The sequence below is a fragment of the Onychomys torridus genome, chromosome 3 (genome assembly GCF_903995425.1).
Source record: "Onychomys torridus chromosome 3, mOncTor1.1, whole genome shotgun sequence".
Lineage (NCBI taxonomy): Eukaryota > Metazoa > Chordata > Mammalia > Rodentia > Cricetidae > Onychomys > Onychomys torridus.
The window spans coordinates 70901747-70923619 of NC_050445.1; the positions used below are offsets into that span (position 1 = coordinate 70901747).

General features: G+C 38.9%; 1 protein-coding gene across 2 annotated transcripts in view; it reads right to left on the reverse strand.

The window, feature by feature from the left end:
• The window catches only part of Grm3 (glutamate metabotropic receptor 3), a 216025-nt gene extending 194526 nt beyond the window's left edge, over positions 1-21499 (reverse strand). For both annotated transcript variants that reach the window (XM_036182442.1, XM_036182443.1), the window contains exon 1: positions 20562-21499. The gene's annotated coding sequence lies outside the window, so the exon portion shown is untranslated. The remainder of the gene's footprint in view (positions 1-20561) is intronic.
• Between the last annotated feature and the right edge of the window lie 374 nt (positions 21500-21873).

Consider the following 21873-nt stretch of genomic DNA (forward strand, 5'->3'; position numbering starts at 1 on the left):
AGAGTGGAAGAAAATAGAACTACAGTGCTATGTATTTCTTCATAGACTAGATAAAGTTTGACTAGTGAAAAATATCTTTCTAAGTAGAGTTCCACAGTTACCACAATCAATAGAGATGCCTGAAATAAAACTCTTACGTTCTAAGACTTAAATTAGTTCTAGTTATTTTTTCCCAGAAAACTGAAGAAAAGAAGCAAGAAAGCTCAAATTTATAGAGAAAGTGTTTCCTGTTGTTGAAATGAAGGTCCCCAGTCTTCCCCAAGCCCATGCTGGTACTGCCCTCAACTCTCAAGGTTGAACTCAGAGTGAAGATGATGCTCTGCACAGCTGTGGTTGTGCTAGCACAATATGTTAAGAGAAGATTAGTGTACATTTGCATCTTGTGTTTGGATTGGTGAATTACCCCGCAGGGGCTTCTCAGCCAAATGCAACCTTCATCTTCTTTGCACCAGAGTTATGCAGGCTGTACTGGGCAGAGATGGTTTTGTCATTTCTTTTGGATGAGCCTAACATAGCTTTTGAATGCACTCTTTGTTCCCAAATCCCTAGGACACAATGGGTATTCATCAACAATGACTTGTTTCTTTTCAGAGTGTCAAAAACAATTGAGATAAGCAATGTTTAGAATCTGATCTGCACTTCTCACACATAAGTGATTTTGAGCTGTCTTTTTAAAAGGGGTGTCAGTGTTGGATTGCTTGACTGATTCATTGTATAGGTTATAAGCAACTGTACAAAAATCAAGATAATATGTACCACCCATACTGTACACATCAAATCCTTTCTACATTTGATTACTAATGTTTTTCTTTAAATAATCCTCTTGCCATCATTTCAAACGCTGCCAACTTTTCCTAACATGATTTTCTGTACTCCATTTGTATTTATTCTGACCCCTAAACCCACTTCATTTTCTACATTCTTGTGAACATCATATTACTATTTTAAATAAATGAGTGAATGATCCTCTTCCTTCTCTAAGCACTTAAGTGATTTCTCATGCTTTCAGTATAAAGCACATACATTGCTGCCCACTATTCTGTGTTCCAGCCTTTAAGTTTTTCTTCTTATATGTGATGTATGATCCTGCCCATCACTTCCTTTGCATACTACTTCATTTCTTCCCCTTAATAAGGAGTCAATGCTTACATATTCAGTTGTAACTAGTGGGTGTGTATATTTGCGTGCGTGCCTGCATGTGTGTGTGTGTGTGTGTGTGTGTGTGTGTGTGTGTGTGTAATACAGATGCAGAAGTCAACATTGCATGCCTTTCTCACTTGCTTTCCACTTTATAATGAGATAGGATGTCTCACTGAAGCAGGAGCCCACTGATTCAGCTAGATTAACCATCCAAGAGCTTCAGGGATTTGCCTCTCCTTGAAAGCTCTGGGATTACACATGTATGCTTCTATGTCTAGCTTTTTTTGTGTGGAGACTTGAGCACAGATGCTCATGGTTGCCAAGCAAGCAGTTTACTGAGTAAGACACCTCCCAAGTTTCTAGCTCTTATTTTTTCATGGGAGCCCATTTTCTGTAGCATTAAACTCATCTAGTATTGCACGTCTCCTTTTTTGACATGTATTATAGTTGTTACTGTACATTTTTTGAGATATTTGATGAATCACTATCTTTCCCTCTAGGTAAAAAGCTTTACGTAGTTCAAGTGTTATATTGCTTACCATTATTCTAAAGTTAAGACACTACAAACAACTTCTTATAAAAATCTTTTGAGCTTACCTTAACTTTTCATGTGGTCACAATACTACTTGTTCAATCTTATCTTCAGGGAACAATACCACATATAATTCAGTCAAATTTAAGAAAATTTTATGGATTTTCCTTTGATCTGTATTTCCCTGTAGATGTTCCATTTAGTTGCCACCTTAGAAAAACTACTTAAAGGAGAAACAGTTATCCCTACTTGTTCAAATCTGACTTTCTCCCCAGGCTTCCAGTTTTTCTATGACCCTACTCTATGTAGCTTCTAGTGACTTTAATGAAGCTGAACACCTTGATCCCATCATGTTTTGGAATGAAGATATTAAAGACATTGCTTTGATTCCATCAAATTTCTTACCTAATTTGTTTTTCCATCAACCCCAGTAAAGTTTATTATTGTCTTTTTCTGGAAATGTTCTTTTCGTTTTCATGATACCATGCTATTTAGGTTTGCCAGTTACCTCACTGATGACAACTCATTAACGTTTAATTAGTACCTGCCAAGTGCCATACCCTATCATTCATTTGTATGTATATATTTGATCTGAGTAAAATTGTGGGACACATAGTATATTAAGATTGAAACATTAGTTATCTATATCATCTTTTAAAAAATATATGAGACAGCTGGGCGGTGGTGGTGCACGCCTGTAATCCCAGCACTCGGGAGGCAGAGGCAGGTGGATCTCTGTGTGTTCGAGGCCAGTCTGGTCTACAGAGCTAGTCCAGGACAGGCTCCAAAAGCTACAGAGAAACCCTGTCTCGAAAAACCAAACCAAACCAAACCAAACAAAAACAAAAACAAAAAAAACCCAATACACACACACACACACACACACACACACACACACACACACATATATATATATATATATATAAGGCCTTGGTCTCAGGTCCTCCATAATTCCTTATTTATATTTCTATCCCCAAATTATCTTGTTCATAAAATGTACTGCTACTAGAAAATAATTGGCCTACCATTAAATTTGAAATTACCAGTTAAATATTATTGATAATTAACAAATAAAAATTTCCCCACATCTATTATTATACTAGATATAGTTCTTTCTGCTGGCGCATTGGCCCATTACACTTTATGGAAGAATTGTAATAGAGAGTACATCAGTTACTAGCTGATGGTGATTTCTAACTTCATTTGACTTATTAGTTGGCTTCATGTTTTTGATGCCATTTTAAAATATACATCTTGTAATTTTCTGAAAAAACATTGATAGGCAAACTGTTTTTTTTTTGTTGTTGTTGTTGTTGTTTTGTATTGTTTTTTGTTTATTCAGAGCTGAGGACCGAACCCCAGGGCCTTGCACTTGCTAGGCAAGCACTCTACCACTGAGCTAAATCCCCAACCCCTGTTTTTTTTTTTTAATCATGAAAAACTTGACAGATCTCTTCCATGTTTACCAGTACTATTTGAATACATTTTTTAAAAAGTCATCTCAAAATACTTTATTTTCATAATGATGCAGTTTTGTTTTGTTTTTTTTTTCTAGCCTCAAGGATAGAACAGGGAAAACCTGGTTCTGGGTCTAGATGTCTGTGGTACCTTCTGAATTTTAAAGCACTGAGCTTATAAATACCAAGTGAGCTTTACACATATCTTATTTCCTATTTTCAAGCAGACCATGAACTTGAGGTCATATTTAATATTACCAGCACAGATGACAAGTCTGATACACAAATGTGAGTAAACATTTTTGGAAGAACAGGTAGATGTGGTGAAGTACAAGATGTTAATCCGAAGAACTTCACATGCGATAAGCTATTAATGACTCCATTCCCAGGGTCCCCTTTCTGGTCACCCTCTGTCAGCAGTGTAGAATTCTTGGGCCTTCCTCCATTCATGACTCAGGGAATCCCAAAGTCCATTCCTATGCAGACAGCTCTTACTTTTGCCTGCAGTAGTAACTAAAGAACTGTGGTGGCATCGACACTTTTCTAATTGAGAATGTATGCAATTTTTCCCCCAAGACAGGGTTTCTCAGTGTAACAGCCTTGGCTGTCCTGGAACTTGCTCAGTAGACCAGGCTGGACTCAAACTCACAGAGATCCACCTGCCTCTGCCTCCCTAGTGCTGGGATTAAAGGTGTGTGCCACCAGCGCTCAGCTATGTGTGGTTTTAACATTGCAAATTAAAGCTTATGATGGAAGGGATTTTATTGATGTTGTTCTTGAATCATTCTATCCTGTTTAGAATAGTGTCAAGCTTGACATATACACTCAGTCTATTCCTGTGGAATGGGAGAAAAACAGAACACATGAAAAGTGAGACATATTATAGAATTAGCAAGGCCAGGCCAATATTAACAATTATTAACAATGTTAATTAAATTGTATACAATATTAACTGAAGTAGCTTGGCCACACATGGCAATGCCATATTCAGTTAAGTCAGAATTCTATGCTTTTTACTTTTGCTATAAAAATTAATAAGTAGCAATGTTGAAATTTATCAACAAATGCTCATATTTGCTCTTTGGTGTAACTGCATAGGCCAATTAATGCTCAGAGATAGATAAAATTTATATTAATGCTTTTATAATCAGATCAATGAAGGTGTATGTGCTACAGCTTTCGATGAGAAAGTTTTGATTTTATTGTCAGGCTTCTGATGTTAAAAATGATCTTTGAGACTGTTTAAAACCAAATTATTGCCATAAAGTTTCTAAAAATCTCCTCTCTTTTTCCTTTTGCCAAAAGAATATTTAATTCCCTTTCTGTCTGTTTGTTTTGGGAACCAAGGCTCTCCAGTGGGCACATGTGGTGTCAAGCATTATCTCTAGATACTGACTACATTACAAACAAGCAGAAGTCTGTGAGAGATCCTCTCCTAGGATACACGGAAAAGCAAAGTTCAGCTAAACTGCACAATTAATTCATGATCACTTCTGAACAGAGAGAAAAGGTTGCTTTAAGCTGTTCAGCTCTCCTCTTAGGGACACAAGGTCAGTTTCAAGAAAGGAAATTACTATTCTTTCAAAGTTGCCTCTTCTAATTTGTATTCCTGTAATTACCTCTCCAGAACCTCTTCCTTTTTGGCTTGTAAACTCAGCTTAGTAAATCAATTCAAAGCTTAGCTACCTGTAGATACACCTGTTGGGATAGATGGATGGGTGAGTGACCCAAGCAGGACAGATACGTTTCCTAGCCAATGACTCCATCCATACATCAATGTTGGTTTTCTTTTACAAAAAGGAACCAGAAACTTTCCCCCTCACCTAATATGGAAATAAATTTTTAAAAATTGCTTTAAATTCTTTCATTTTCCCCCAGAAAATATGGAAGGCATTTGCTGGAGTCAAACACAGTTTAAAAATGACTAAACAAACATTATTTTCATACAGTGGGCAATTATTAGAACTCAAAAGAAAAAAAAAGGTAAAGAAATAAGGCATTAAAATTGGTTCTTTTAGGTCATTTAACTCCCAAGCTACTGAATCTAGACTTTTGAAATCAAATTAAAAACATAGGCAGTTAAATATGTTCTCAACAACACCAACAAACTGGTCAAATTTTGAGTAAACTACTCTTTAAGCTCAGAATAATAGGTTTTTATTTGGTATTTATTTTCAATCAAGGAATATGTTATTCCATCCCTTTGCCTTTTCACATTTTAGCACTGAGATGCTTTCACAGAGGAGGTGTGGCTTTCACAGGGGAGGTGTGGCTTACACAGAGGAGGTGTGGCTTACACAGAGGAGGTGTGGCTTGTGCCGATGATAAAAATCTACACTTGGGGGCGGGGACAGATTGTGAGGATTGAGTGGGCTGACTAGTTAAAGAACAATGCCTAGAAAAGTGCACACTGCAAGCATCTGATAAAAGTTATTGTTTATGATATGCTTCTCACAGTCCTAAGAACACTGTATAAAATGTGTATGTGAAGAGACTCAGTTTACAGAGTTGGCACTGTGGGGTGTTATTTGCTGGCATTGGTAGGAATTAGTGTTGTGAAACGTGACTTATGAATCCATTTCTATGAAAATATGTGACATGTACTTTTGTCCTTAAAAAAGTCTAAGGAGAAGGAAATATGACTAGAACCAGACAATTTTTTGGGGGAAGTTTACTCAACTTCTTAGTTTTTATGGTTATTTTTCTCTATGTCTCATTATTCACATCTCAGTGTTTAAGGTGAAGTGAACAGAATATTTGCGGAGTGGAAGTCAAAGTCTAAGGAAATATTTGACTGTTACTAGTAACCTGAATAGTTAAACAGCAATTAAAAATTAAATTTATATCTAACAATCATTTTTCTTCTGTATAATGGCTACTGATTCAGATTTGGGATGCTGAATTCTATCTTTTTATTGACAAAGTTTACTTATAGGAATTGCATGGATAGAAGAAATATCAAACAAAATTCAATAGCATAATTTTAAAGATGAGTAAAATGAGCCCCAGAATGATTTGATTAACCATTACTCTATTTATTCAATAAATACGTATTGATCTTCTGCTATGTAGTACCTGCTCTTCTGAGTAACAGAGATGCAGCTGTGAATAAGCTGTCCTACTACAGCGGTGAGATCAACAGTTATAGTCAATTGTGAAGAAAAGGGTACAGGGAGATTGGAGTGTGCAAGCCAGGAAAAAGTAACCTGCTATGGGCGGTCAGAATGAGTAGAGAACTTAGTAGAGCCTGAAGGAGGGACAGGAGAGAGTCAGTACACTGGGAGGTTACAAAGCTGTGGGGAGGCAAGTGGTTTGAGTGCAGCAAGAAGGATGAGAGGAAAAGGCCAGACATCAAGACGGACATGTCAATAATGTTGTGAATATCTCAAGAACAGTGAAAAATCTCTGCAAGTTTTAAGCAGGAAATGACATCTAGATTTGTATTTTTAGAAGGTTTGGTTTATTTTGTTTACTTTTTTTTTTTTTTTGGCTTTAGTCAGGCAGTTGATGACAAGTCTCATAAGCCTGTAAGTGGCTCTTTCCCAGGGAAAGACAATGGTGACTATCTATGGATAAGTGTTATCAGGCCACGGTTTTACAGAACATACTGGCTTTATTTCTCTGTCTTGTTTTCAGAGGCTTGAAATTGTCGTGTTTCTTCCGCCTTGTGAGACAGGTCTCCTAAGTAGTTCAGGCTGGCTTCTAATTCACAATCCTACCTCTGAGTTGAAGTGCTGGCATTGTTCCCGTGTGCTACTACCATTGGCCCGCAGCTTACACACATATTTCTTTGACACAGTTCCTGAAAAATGGCCTTTTAAAATTTTTCTCCCTTTTTCTTTATTAAACAAGGGACTTAATATAGCATGCTCTTTTCTGTTGTTAAAAGGAACATGGTTAGCTTAATTGTTTTGGCTGGTGTTTCTCACCCAACAGCTAATTCCTACCTATGAGGCACTAATCATCTTTATGTCTATTGGATTCATTTCATGTCTCCTATTCCCATTGCCACTGCCCTAGTTTGGACCATCATTACCTCTCACCTGGAGTGTTGCCATAACCGCTAGCTCATCTCCCTGCCTCCCAAACCTTTATTTTTCTCATATTTATTTTCATAGTGTGCTTTCAGACTTCATTGCTCAAGTGCTGTTAGAGGTTTCTCTCTGCCTACAGGAGAAATCTTACCCATTGTTCCATTTTCTGTGCGAATTTTACCTTCTACACTGTCCCTTCACATGCCCTAACCCTTAGCTAAGCCAACTCATAAAAGGAAACCCCAGGCTTTTACCACCTTTACATAGGTTCACAATGATGGTCTCTCCTTCTTGAGATCTGAACAAATTTTCAGGGTCTAGGATATACAAACAACATTTGCATGATGACTTCCGCAGTTATGTTAAAAAGAAGTAGCATGACCCTCTTGCCATCATAGCGTAGATCCTAAACTTTTCTATTACTGTAGTTACATTTGCATATGTTGCTACTCTTCTGTGAGGTTTTATGTTCCTTGGACATGCGCAGTGACGTGCTCTTCTCTTTGACCTCAATATATCACCTAATGCCTGGAAAGTAGCAGACATTTAAAGATTTATTTCATTGGATTGATGTCACTTTTTCATGACATTTTAAAATATTTATATGATGTTATTTTGTTTGAGATGCAAAATGCCTTCAGGAAAATAGTGTAATTTGTGGATTGAAATTAAAAATGTAACAATTCTTATTTTTAAAGTACAATGTATAAAGGGCAGAAATTACATTAATAATTTAGCATGGAATGTGCCTACTGATTAAATTTAAAAATTAAAACAGAATTTATCCATTCATGAAAAATTTATAAAATATTGCTGTGTGTTCCATTTATTATTATAGATTTACTTATGAAAAGGTTACAAGATATCTTCTGATCAGGAAGATTAAACTCATTTTAAGTTTCTAGTCTCTGATTTGTATAAACCTTGATAGAGCAATCTCAATATAGAACCTCTTTAAAAGTTATAAACAATTAGAGTTTTACTTTACAAATTTTAAGGTTCATTTATTTTATGTGGATGAGTGTTTTTCTTGATTTTATGTATATGTGTGCCTAGTCCCTTAGAGGACAGAAGAGGACATCAGATCCCCCAGGACCTGGAGTTATAGATGTTTGTAAGCCACTACATGGATGCTGGGAAACAAACTCTGGTCCTTTGTAAGAGCAATAAGTACTCAGCCACAGAGTTGTCTATCTAGTCCTCATTTCTTATTTTCTTTAAGAAATTAAAAAGAACTTTTAGGATAGGGTAGTGGATGGTGAACCCTGGAAAGAAGAAGAATGGATGAATACTATTGATGCATGATGTATGTATGACTATGTGAAACTATCACACTGAACCCTCTAATTTGTATAATAAACATGTGTTAATAAAAATTATAATGATATATTTTTATAAAATGTTTATAATTTTTTACTCTAAGGTGTGATACTAAACAGATATGTTCAACAAGCATTTGCTGCAAAACTAGTACCCATCCTGGTCTGCACGGCCAAGTAGTAAGTGGTAAATATCCAAGAAAGTAGGTGTAGTATATCTCATTGTGTCCTAAAGAAGGCAGCATTTTGGGGGTCAAAGCACACAGAAGTTGTAACAGTTACTAATGCCATCTCAAATGTGGGAAGTATGGAGGGACAAGAAGCACCAGCTGCTCCAGCAGGGGTCAGGAAGGAAGCCATACTGATACATTGCTGAGGTCCTCAAGCTTAAGAGCATTCCCCAAATGTGAGTATTTCCTGTGGATTGACCATCAGTCATAGGTGAAAGGTACACAGTGCAGGAGGAGCGCCTGGACAGACTATAGGGCACTAAGAATGAGAACCATACAATGTAGACCACTGAAGGACCAAGAGCTGAGAAGGTGTGGTGGTTCAACAAAAGAAAACTGTGCAGAGAGACTTAGGTGCTGACGCCTTAGCAATGGCAAGGAATTCCCATCAGCATGTGTGCTCCCTCCCTCCCCTGCTGCTGTGGGATGCTATGTATGTTAAATGTGTTGCTCTGATTGGTTAATAAATAAAACACTGATTGGCCAGTAGCCAGGCAGGAAGTATAGGTGGGACAAGGAGAGAGAATTCTGGGAAGTGGAAGGCTGAGACAGAGAGACACTGCCAGCTGCCATCATGAAAAGCTAGATGTAAGGTACTGGTAAGCCACGGGCCACGTGGCAACTTATAGATTAATAGATATATAGGTATGGGTTAATTTAAGATATAAGAACAGCTAGCTAGAAGCCTGAGCCATTGGGCCAAACAGTTAAATAATATAAGCATCTATGTGTTTATTTTATAAGTGGGCTGTGGGACTGCAGGGGCTTGGCGGGACCCAGAGAGAAACCACCAGCTACACCCCACCCCAGGACTTAACCTTAAAAATATATGATTACAGAATGTGTTACAACAGCCAAGTAAGAACTTTGTCCTCATACCTTCCTAAGCATGCTACCTCCCCTCCCTAACTTTGCAGATGTCAGAACTGGAGTCAGCAACAGCAGCAAAGAAGCATGGATGATAACCCCTGGGAGCATGCTAACTTTCTTTTCCAGATGTTAATCCAAAATAGGCTCCTACTGTCATGGAGAAAATATTTATCTGTATTGTTCAAAGTTTCAATCATTATATTGGTCTAGGCATAGTAATTTTTTAAATGAAGATTGTTTAGGAGTTAAGGTTTCTCATTATTTTATTACACAAGCATATTTTACAGAATAAATTTTAAATAAAAAGAAATGAAAATAAACTTAGTTTATTATTCTACCTGTATTCTATGCTTGCCAAAATGTGATTTACTATTCATGCCTGTGTAAGTAAGACTGCAAGGATGTTTTGGATAAAACTTTGATAAGACATATGAAAATATCATAGACTTTGATGACTGTGAAATTAGATTTAAATATAGGTTTGTTGAAAGGAAGAAGAAAATACATCCAAAATGAAGTTGTGACTGTACCAATGTAGAAGGCCTATCATGAGTGAAAACAGAAAACAGATGTTGGGATTGAGGAAGACAGCAGGAAGTTATTTTTAAGTGATGATTTTCCATTTACTTCTTTGAAAACCTAGGAATAGAATTAAAAAGTCAGCTATTTATCAAGATTATCCCTTGAGAGGGTGCCTCTGTGGATTGAACCTAGGGCCTCACACATGCTAGGTAAGAATTCTGTATTATTAAGTGTGGTATTTTGAATGAAAATGGCCCCCAGAGGCTCATAGGGAGTGGCACTCTTAGGAGGTGTGGCCTAATTGGAGGAAATGTGTCACTGGGAATGGACTTTGAGGTTTCAGAAGCTCAAGCCAGGCCCAGTGTCATTCTCTCTTCCCACTGCCTGTAGATCCAGATGTAGAGTTCTCAGCTGCCCCTCCAGCACCATGTCTGCATGCATGCCGCCATGCTTCCTGGAGTGATGATGATAGACTAATCCTCTGAAACTCTAATTCCCAATGAAATGTTTTTCATTGCTGTGGTCAGGGCATCTCTGCACAGCAACAGAAGCCCTATCAGAAACACTGAGCTCCACTGTTAGCACATTTCTTCCTTTATATTTTCAGACAAGGTTTTGCTTAGTGGTTTAGCTGGCCTTAAATTGGCTTTGTAGTCCCACTGATGCTGAACTTTCATTTCTTCCTTCTCAGCTTCTTGAGTATAGCTAGGATTACAGGCCAACATCACAAGGCACAAGTCTTTTAGGTTATTTTATTTTAATACTACATCATGTTTAGTATCTGAATCTCAGTACCTCATGTGTACAGTTATTTCTGGATGGTAACTAAAAATCTGATAAGTAGGTAAAGGAAAGAGGAGAGAAGTGGAGAAGCTAAAATGCTGAAGAAGGACGTTAACTGGACTAGGTTTGGACAGAGGTACAAATGAAGATACACACAGTCATGAAGAAGTAACCAACAGAGAGCCACACAGAAGTGAACGATATTGGCAACTCCCAGATTTTAAACTACTTCTTGGAGACCTGGAATCTGTAACTATGAGGGACAGAAATGGTTCGGGATGGTGACGGCTTTTGGCTTTAGATGTGTAAAGCCTGACGATATGTAGGGAGCCTCCTGTAGAAGTACCTTCACCGGCTGGCCCTGTAACTAACAAAAGCAGCCTCTGCAGCAGCCACAGTGTGACTTTCAACAGTGAACTTTGTGATGTCAGACATTCTTGCACATTAAGAATGTTTGAAAGTATGGAGGTCTAGGTTTTACTGTTGCTCTTTTTATGAAATCGAGTGAAGGCGACGTTGTGAAGACTCCCTGGGAACAAAACCTGGAAGCCCAGCCCGAGGCCCTGCACCCTCTGCTGCCCATCCATCATTCTCTCCTCAGCATTTTCCCATGTGGTTCTGAGCACTGCTTAGGAAACTGTTTCAGTGAGGCCTGCCAACCTCAGCTAAGCAACCATTCACTTGAATGCAGTAGAAGCCTAGTGGAGACTGTAAGTTGCCAAATGAGGTTCTCCTGCCGCCGCTGCCCTGCAAATCTGGAGGGGGTGGAGAATTGGAACAAAACAATGCTTTCCAACGTCCTTTAGATTACAAAAATATGGCCATAAAGACATTGTCAGTGTGGAGAGGATAGAGACAAATCAGATTTCTGATGTTCAAAAAAGAATGATGTTTTCCCTAATACATTATTTAAAATGTCAGTAATTTTTGTTTCTAATAACTCAATATCATAGTAAAAATGCAAAGTAAAGAAAGGAAGGGGTTTTCTAATGTGAAGCCTATAGAAAAGATGATGCCTTGTAAATATTTATGTATTTTATAGAAATTTACTCCAGGTAACAGAATAAATTCTTTTGCAGTGAAAATATGAGATTTCTAGAGAGTCAGCCTGCTCACATAACTCATAGAAACTGCTCTATTAGTTGAGCTTAATTAATAAATAATTGGCTTATGGAATTTAGACAACTGGTTAATCCAATTATACTAGAATGATATGGTAAATAATTTGGTACAAGCAGTTCACATAGTGTTCTCTGTAGGACCATCATTCCATGCTAAATCAATATGTACTGAATATTTGAGTACCTCCAGAATTCACATGCTAACCAGTTAACCTTGAGTGTGATAGTGTCTACAGACGAGGTCTGTATTATGCCAGGGTTCTCATGGCAGGGCTGGTATCCTAGCAAGTACAGGCAACAGAGTTTCTGTTTCTTCCTCTCATGTGTGGACACAGTAAAATAGCATCATATTGAGAAGAAGGTGTATAACAAATCTGCTGGTAACTTCACCTTGGAGACCTTAGTGTCTGGATTTGTTTGCCACTATAGTATTTTATTATAGTGTCCTGAGCAGACTAATTGAGGAATGTTTCTCAAACTTGAATTTTTCTTACAAATAATCTGAATTATAGTCCATATATAGATTCTTTAATCCAAGTTTCAACTGTATTTGTTTCCCCTAGGCTGGGCTGCATCTAGGCAGTCATCTTTATTTTAAAGTGATTCTGATGTTGGCTTTTGTGGGCACTTTGCTAAGTGCTGTTTGCAGAAGAGGAAGTGGGTGATTGCTTTGTGGAACAGGACAGAGACTGGAGTCGACATTCTCTCTACTTTTACTGAAACATTCCAACTTCTTCCATCTGAGGTGCCACCAACTTCTGTTCCTCATCACACAGCAAGGTCATAACTTAAAATCTTAGAAAAAACTTGGGGAGGATGAGTGCTGTGCAGCACTTAAGCTTTCCCTTGGAAAAGCTTCATTTCGTCAAGTGATGGTCTACATCATTCCAAGTTAGTAAATTCTGGGCATTGATGAAGCCAGATCCAGTGATGCAGGTGAACCTCCATATTCCTTGAAGATCCCTACCAAACTGGATGAAGTTAGTTTTCTGAAAACATGACCCAATGATTCAGTTTTTTTGAGACTATGCACACTAGAAGGATTTAAAGATGTTTGTTTTTGTACTTTTTGAATGAGATACTTTAGCTTAAGATCTTGAGAGCTTCATGAACCAAGATGGATGTTAGAAGACACAGTTTGAGAAAGTAGAGCTTTAGATATTTTTCCAAAGGCAGGTATTGGTCATTACACAAATGTATCTTAAGACTCACACTATGGCTTATCACCAGTTCTGAAGTGAGGTATGGGCTGGCTATCACTATGCCCGAGCTTGACAGAAATCACCAGGATTAAGGAATCAGCAAATAGAGGGTCTTTGCTTTTTCAGAAAAAAAAATGAGATGTTTCAAAATAGAAACAGTTAATTATATTCCTCAGATCTCATTTTCTCCTTGAGGCAGATACAAATTCCAACTGCTTCTGACCTTGTACTGTCGTCTCTCAAATTGGCATGTATTTTGACATATTTTTGAAAGCAGTTTCCATTATGTTGTGTTCACTAGCACATGGTGTATGGAAACTGCTAAGTAAAATACAAAATATTACTAATAATCTGTCTGCTATGTATTATTAATAATCAAAGGAAACAGCTTCCACCAGATGGAGGGACAGATATGGGATGTCTAAGATATCTAGGAGCTCTTCCTTCCTTCCTTCCTTCCTTTTTTCTTCCTTATTTTTTCCTTTCTTCCCCTTCCCTCCCTCACTCCTCCCTCCCTCCTTCCTTCCTTCTCCCTGTCTCTTTCCTTCCTTAGGTTCACACAAATATCTTAGTGCAAACAGCAATCTGAGAAGAATCTTTGAGTGAAGTCTCTTGTTTCAGGTCTTCAGTTTTGTGTCAATGGGTATAAATTACGCAATTAAGACAAATGGTTTCGTGTTTGTGAGGAAGCACCAGATCAAAAAATCTGGGATCTTTTATAGGGCATTCCTAAGTGAGCAGGCCATTTTATTTCTCTTATTCTTATTGTATTATAAAGTGAGAATCTCTGTGCCCTTCCAGCTGTAGGCTGCTGGGTGTATTACAGATAAACATGCCAGCACATAAAAATACTGAGACTTACTTAAAGATGAACTGTTACTATTCCAGCTGGAAAGATTAACTTAAAGTTTTACTAGTCTATAGAACACCTTTCCCAGCTTGTTTACTTGGTGGGAAATAATTGGGTTGTAAGGGAAGAGATACAGGAACATTTTAGTCTTAATGGGCAGAAAGGCTGTTTACCTCCTGTTTTTTTCAGGGACTGCATACTTGTCACTGTGTTTATTTTTGCAGACTGTGATGTTCATTGAAATTAGGCTCCAGGAAATTCATTTTTTTCACATTTTCAGAGCTGGTATTTATTTCTCAGCTTGTTAACAAATCTATCATCTTCCTAGATAGTTGCAATTCTCTGATTTTCCTTAGACATATTTAATTATAAATAATGTCTCAGTTTATTTCTTCCACTCTAGTATTTCCTTGTTTTTAGGAAGGGTCTTGGTTAGGGATAGATAATGTCGTGGCCTGTAGGACCTTTTCCGGGTCCCACTAACTGCTCTTTGTTTTTCTTCCTTTGGAAGCATGCCCTTTCATTTGAATCTCAAAAACGATTTGTTGAATAAGAGGAAGCTTGGCAAGGAAGCAAACTGGGTGGGAATGTATTTCACAATGTAGTTGACAAAGTTTATCCCAGAGTTAGAAATGAGTTTTGATTCTTGTTTAGTTCTTGCACTTGGGCAAGAGGTTGTATCTATTGAACCACCATTTCTTCTGTTAAAAGGTGCTCACAGTATCTTCTTGACTCATTGAATTGTTTTAACAATAAACCAGATGATCCTTATTATGTTATAGTAGAGTTCTTACCACAGGACAACTGGTCAGTAATGATCTATTAATAAGACAGGTCATTGGTTTGTCTTCCTACAGAATCTAGCACAGTATTTCTAGAGTATGTGTGTTGAGAGAGAGAGAGAGAGAGAGAGAATGCATGTCTTAAATTCAAATTAATATGTTAAGTAAAGGAAGTCAATTTTTCATTTGGTTGAACATTTTGATAATTTTACTTTTTTTTTTCTGTGTGTTTGTGTCTGTGTGAGTTTGTGTTTACATGTATGTGCTGGTATGACTTTATTTGTATATGTGTGTACACACATGCATACACATGTGGAGGTAAGAGATAGATAGCTGATGTCTTCCTTAAAAATTTTCAGCCTTATTTTTTGGAACAGTCTGTCGATGAACACAGCGCTTACCCATTTGGCTACACTGACTGGCCAACAAGTACAGGGGATTCCCCATCTCTACCTTCCCAGCTCTAGGGTTACAGGTGGATGCTGTCATGTCTGTTTTTTTATATGAGCACCGGAAATGGAACTTGGGTCCTGTGCTTGAGTGGCAAGTGCTTTTATGGACCAAACATCTTCTTAGCCCCTTACTCTTTTCTAACTGAAAATTTAAAAAAATTTTTTTGAGCAGTTTCAACTTTACATATGCTTGTGAAGTTTTTATATATATTTTAGTACTTGTGGACTCATTACATACTCTGAATCTTATTTTGTTCTTAACAGGTGCTAATAGATACCTTTTCATCAGTTGCTTTGCTAATAGATGACTTTACTGGTTGTATTCTTTCTCTTAAGAGAATTTCTTCAGAAATGCTCCACATACTATAAAACTCATCGCTGGTCTAGAAATTGTTATCTTAGTATTTCTGTGCTGTATGTACTGGTTGTAAGCTTTTGAAAACTGTGCATCTAGATTAATTCCTCTGTTTGGTGAATATCTATGCTTGTGCAAGCAACTCTCTATCTGTAAAAAAAAAAAAAAAAAAAAAAAAAAAAAAAAAAAAAAAAAAAAAAAAGTAATGATAATAAAAAGTACATTTTGACAAGGAACTAACCATGAAAACTGTTTATGCTTTCTGAGGAGCTACCATCTACATATGTGGCTTTGTTTTGAAACATGCTATCTTGGTGTAGATTTTGTATAGATTATAGATGAACATTTTCTAAGTATATTTGTGTACTTAAAGTACAGTGTGTAGGGCTGGAGAGATGGCTCAGCCATTAAAGGCTAGGCTCACAACCAAAAATATAAGTACAGTGTGTAATTTTCCAGTTCTATAACAAGACTGCTGATCTGATAAGAAAATCAAGTCTATGTAGAGCATCACTTCTTAGAATGTCTCTCTGGTTCCAGGGTGAAATCACAAATATATTAATGGCCTACTTTTCCTATACCAAGGAGATTGAATTTCCCTTTGTTTCTAAGGAAAATCATTTTGAGGGTACTCACCACTGTGTGGTGAATGGCACTATAAAAACATTTTAGGACGTCGGAAGGGACAATACTGACTTAAAAATTGTTTGCTCCATACAATCCAACTCAGTTCCCTTAAAAATAGAGTTAGTTTCGTAATGGTCCTTTTCCCTATCGTTTCCTTGGTCTGCATGGATGTTTCTATGTACAGTCTAAAGTGCTTTTGGCTGCTGATTCACCTCACTCAGAGGCAGCCACTGTCTGGATTTGCCAAGTGTACCTTGGAAGGTACTTCCTAGTCATTTGCTCCTCTACTGTCTAGCAAAGCTTGCATTTCAATGCCAGGGACTGGAGAGACAATTGAGTGGGAGGGTAAAGCTACAAGATATTTGCTGGAGAATCTTAAAGAAGCCTACACAAGCTTGGAACCAGATTTTAAGTGAACAAAATAAAATCCTGGTTTTTTTCCCCCTTGTGGTTATTTCAGGCTTTTTATTTTTAAAGTAACCTTCACATATGGTTCCTCCATATAAGCCTAAATATATTTTATGTTGGTATATGCGTAGTGTGAGCTTATTCTTCATGATACAGAACACGGAATAATGTGTTCTTAATTCTGGCCTTTCAGTTTGTATCAATATGAAGGGCCCACTGAAATTTCAAACAGAATTACTGTGCTGTGTTCCCACTCAGCTAACTTACATATACTACGGCATTCTTAGCACATTCTATTAATTATGGAAATCACTTTCATTTCAATAGTGGAATTTACATGACAACAGCTTCTTGGGCTCATTGGAGCATCTGACCAGCATGTCACAAAACCCCCTTGTAGTGTGGGTGGTGGCAGGGCTCTGTGGACAACAAATGCGCAACGAGAATATCTCATAAGTGTGCAACCACTTGGAACATTACTTAGAAGAGATCATCTGCATATTCACACAAGTCACGAGTGTCTGGAAAGATAATTTCCCTTCTCTTACATTAATCAGATAAATTGTTAGGACACAGAGCCACACACATGCCTGTAAATGGCCCAATATTATTGAGCAAAGACGTGAATATAGAATTGGCACCATGTGTTCTCTTATGTAACCATGTATTTTACAAGTCCTGTATAAAAATTGGATTATGACCTTAAATTATACAAGAGGGTGGAGTAGCCCAGAGGAGTAAATGATAAGGAGTTAGCAATAAGGTAAACCAAAATCATGGAAGAGTTAGGTCAAATATCACAAACTTCTTAACAGAACAATATGAAACAGTGTTTCAAAAAATCTGGAAGAAATGATGAGCCATTTAAAATCACACTGGACTAAAGCACTCCATATTTAGTAATGGTGTAGGGACCTAGCCTATGTTAGAGGCGGCAGGAGGAAGATGCCCTAATGGTTTGTGTGGTCTCGGTTACTATGACTGTACTCATTTTATGTTCTTAGTCTCAGTAAATAATCTATCATTTTACACTGCTTCATGAGAGCAATTTCAACAAATGCATCTAATGTAGAATTGGATACATTTAGCAGAATCTAAAAGAAGTGGGAATGAACAATCAACTCAGCATAAAACAGAAAAGAGACAACTGTGTGTAAACATCAGCCCCCTTTTAGGAACTGGCTCTGGAGAAGACAAGTCTTAACCCTACAGCTCTGGCCATATTCCACCCTGTGGAAATATAATCTGCCCACCTCTTTTCTCCAAAGAAATTAGGTAATTTTTCTTTTCTTTAAAAAAAATTTTTTTTTGGAATGTCTTCTTGGGATGATGCTGAGCACAGACAACAAGTTGAAATATTTCATGCCTAAGCCAATAGGCTACACCTTGATAGCTATTAGCTAGAACCCTCAGAAGATCATAGCTCACTTTGGGACTTACGATGACAAGAATTCACACAAAGAAGGTATCACTTAACTTGAAATAAAGTTAGAGCTGAAAGGAGAGGAGACTATTCTTCTACAACTTACAGGGAAGTTGTAAGGTATTATTGTTGTGAATCTTATAGAACTGGAGAATCTTAGACTGTGTGTTTCTGATTGATCACCTGTCATGAAGTAGAGAAGTGAAACAGGTGACCTTTGGATGCCCTGGATCTTTCATTCAACATAGATATTAATTATAACATAGATAAAAAGACCACTAGTTTTGGGCTATCATTGCATTGGTTCAGCTTACCAATTTTAATTGCAATGACATGAAATCAGAGAAGTGTTGTTGATGCTAGACAATCTTGAAATAAGTAACAAGAGTTATACTTTTTTCCCATATGTATACTATTACTTTTAAAATATAGCCATCATACACAAATGAGTTAGTCACAGTTTATTTATTATTTCTAAAATCTTCAGGCTATCCACACATTTTCTTAATCTATTGATGACATATAACTGAAAAATACTATGCACTTTAAATGGAGGAGCAGATCTTTCCTTTGTGCACTGACAAAGATTTTTTTTCATGAATTAAGTTTCACATTTTATTGGTAAGGATATATATATATATAGCTTACAGAGGTAGGCGTTCACACAATTTTGCAGGGTGAGTGAGGTTGGACTTACCAACACAAAGTTTTCTTGTCATATTGTTTTAGGCCCTATGAATGTAGGTACAATTTTCTTTTTCTTTTTCTTTTTTTTTTTTTGTGTGTGTGTGTGTGTGTGTGTGTGTGTGTGTGTGTGTGTGTGCTAGAATACATCTCAAAATTTCTTCTCGGGTCATTTTGCATCTTAAGCACTCCAAGTATCACTTAGCATATAAATCAAGAGAGCCCAGGGCAGCCTATTCAAAATATCTGTGTACTCCTGATGGGCAATGAGAACCTAAAGGTGTGGACAGCTCAAATCTACAGGTGTGAGGAATCTTCATAAACGAAGACATCAGTATAACAATGTGGACAATGCCACCTTTTTAAGGTCTGCTGCATGGTAACTTTCAGACTGTGAAATTATATTGGGCTGTTTTTAGAAAAAAGGGCAAGTAACAGTACAGAATCCTAATCAGTTTCATTGCTATCCCCAGGCATCTAGTGTAATGGAAATCTGGATGTTTTGGGTAATGCTGATATCTAATACACCTATACACACAATAGCATTCAAATAACAACCTCAAACTGTGAGCAGATAAACCAAAGCCAATTTAGAAACTGAGACAGGTAAATGAATATGTCCAAAGGGATGGTATCCCCCATCCCCACTCCTAAACAAAGTAGTCAAATGAGCAGTTCTGGAGGCCAGGAGCACAAAGAAATTCAAGCAAAGAAACTCGAAGTAACCAACTGGTTGAGGGGCATAACACACTAATCTCAACTCACAAAAAAATCTTAGCTTGCAATGTGCCAATGTGTGATTACACTGGGTATGTATACATTCAGGGTATCTATAAACATAGCTATTACCATATGAACAAGAGTAGAACTATATTATACAAGTAAATTAGTTGAATCCGTAACCACACATCTTGTGAAAGGTGGAGTTTTATTTGTCTTCAGAATTTGTAGTACTCTAAGATATTTTGAAAGAAGGTGTTCACCTCTTCAAACCATCTCATCTTTAAGAGACACTTGCATGTTGGTTACCTCTTTGAGGAAATAGAAGGAGATGTAAGTGAAATTCCTAAGAAAACAGTGTATTGGATATATCACCTAGTCTATTTTTGGACTGCGGATCTCCCGCCCTCTCTGAGTTATCTCACTGTCAGATAAGAAAATGGAACAGGATCAATGGGGAGATAGGCTTTGAGTCTGGCTCCTTTTCCCCCTCAAGTAAAAAAGAGCAAAGGGCAGCGAGTTAGGGGTGATTTCCAAGCATGCTTGTATGTGGGTGAACCCCTGTCTGCGGAGCTTATCCTGGCAGCGCCGGGGTCCTACTGACCGCTACCCACCTCGCCTGGCAACCTCCACACCCACATGGAACTACCAGCGTGTCAGCCGCTCATCACACGGTGGTTCCTGTGCACAAAGCCTTAGAAACCACCAAGCAAAGGAATCTTGCTCCCAGAGCAGAGCTGGATGGAGGCGGTTGGCAATTGAGACCTATCTCTCTAATTAGTCCCTGTACCTCCGGCTCCCTGATAGCAGATCTGTGCTCTGAAATTGGCCTCTTCCTGGAGGGACAGTAGCGCGCGCACACACAAACTCTCTTTCACTCACACCCACATTGCTCCTGTGACCCACGTTTTCCACCCCCGGCAGCTATGTAGAGACTGGTCCATGCTCTGCCTCAACTTTCCCCGCTTTGCCTGCCCCACGCGGTACCCGAGCTCCTGCGCCCTCGCTGGGCGCCCTCCAGAGGGACACGTCCCCCTCTGGGCTTCTTACCTCGCACGGTCCACTCCTGGCAAGAACTGGAGCTGACCGCGGTGGTAGAGGCGGTGAGCCTGCACCCAAGCTCCTGCTCATGGTTGGTCCTCTTCATCCGACACAAAAGAGGGAGCTTGCTGCCTTTGTCCTTTCTAAATCCAAGGGAGAACTTATTTTGCCCCTGAAATGGCCAACTTGTGCGCGAAGCTTCCTGTCACAGTGCCCCCTGCCCCCGCCCCCGCCCGACTGCGCGCTGGACCACTGCCCGGTGGCCCAGCATCCAGGCCTCCGAGTCAAGGAGGAGTGGGAAAAGGGAGGGCTGGAGGAGAAGAGCGGGAGGAGGTTGGCAAGAAGGGGACCCAGTGGTCTTCAGCAGAAGGGAGGGGAGCTTCAGAGCCCAGGCGCCCTCCGCCTCTTTGCAGCCAAACCCACTTCCTATGTTCGGAAGCAACTTTCCTTCACCTTGGCCAGGCTGAAACAGTGGCGTCTAATTGGGACTCAGGCAGAGAAGCATGGACCTTCTAACATCCTCTCCTCGTTCTTTTTCTCCTTTCCCTCCCCCCTCTTCCCTCCGTTTATAGGGGTGTATCTGCAGTCTTCAGTGAGCTACTGTACCTAGACCCGAGGGTTACAATACGGAAAGCCTGGCTGGGTTGCTGGCTTCTCCGCTTCAAGGTTTGCAGCCCTTAGGCAATGCATGCAAAGGTCGGCGAATTTCGGAGCAGTGGCGTGAAGGGGCGTGGGGAGGTAGAGAGGGAGGTGGCTCCAACTTTGAAGCTCTGCTAGGGCTGATGGCAGGCGGGTGGGCAGGAACCCACAGGCATTCCTAGTGAGAACTCTCCTGCGGTCCCTGTGTAAAGCGTTGGCCACACTTGGAGGAGACAGCGAAAGAGGGAGCGGTGTGAGCGAGTCAACCCGGGAGGCCGGTACGCAGCTCTGCCCCACACGCGGTTCAACTGCTCATTGCGAGCCCCTGGGGAGGCTTGTGCAGCACAATCTCTGGGTCAGCAGGGAGGGAGACGCTCCTGTTTCCTAGCAACGCTCATCAATCTTCTCGGGATAGCTCCCTCTGAAGGAATTCGATTGGACAGCCCCTTGAGAAAAGCCACGCCCCTTCAAGAATGCTGGGCTGCTGCTTTTTCGCATTCTCCCAAATTTCTTAAGCGGAAAAAGATTCTAGGGAAGTGCTGAGATAATCTCTTCTTTCTGACCCTCGCTGGAGTCACCCCTATCCACTCTCACATTAATCTTTCTCTAGCCCCTACTTCTTGGTTAGCAGGCTCTTCACACAACCTTTTCTTTCCTTTTAAAATTAAATAAATAAATACCT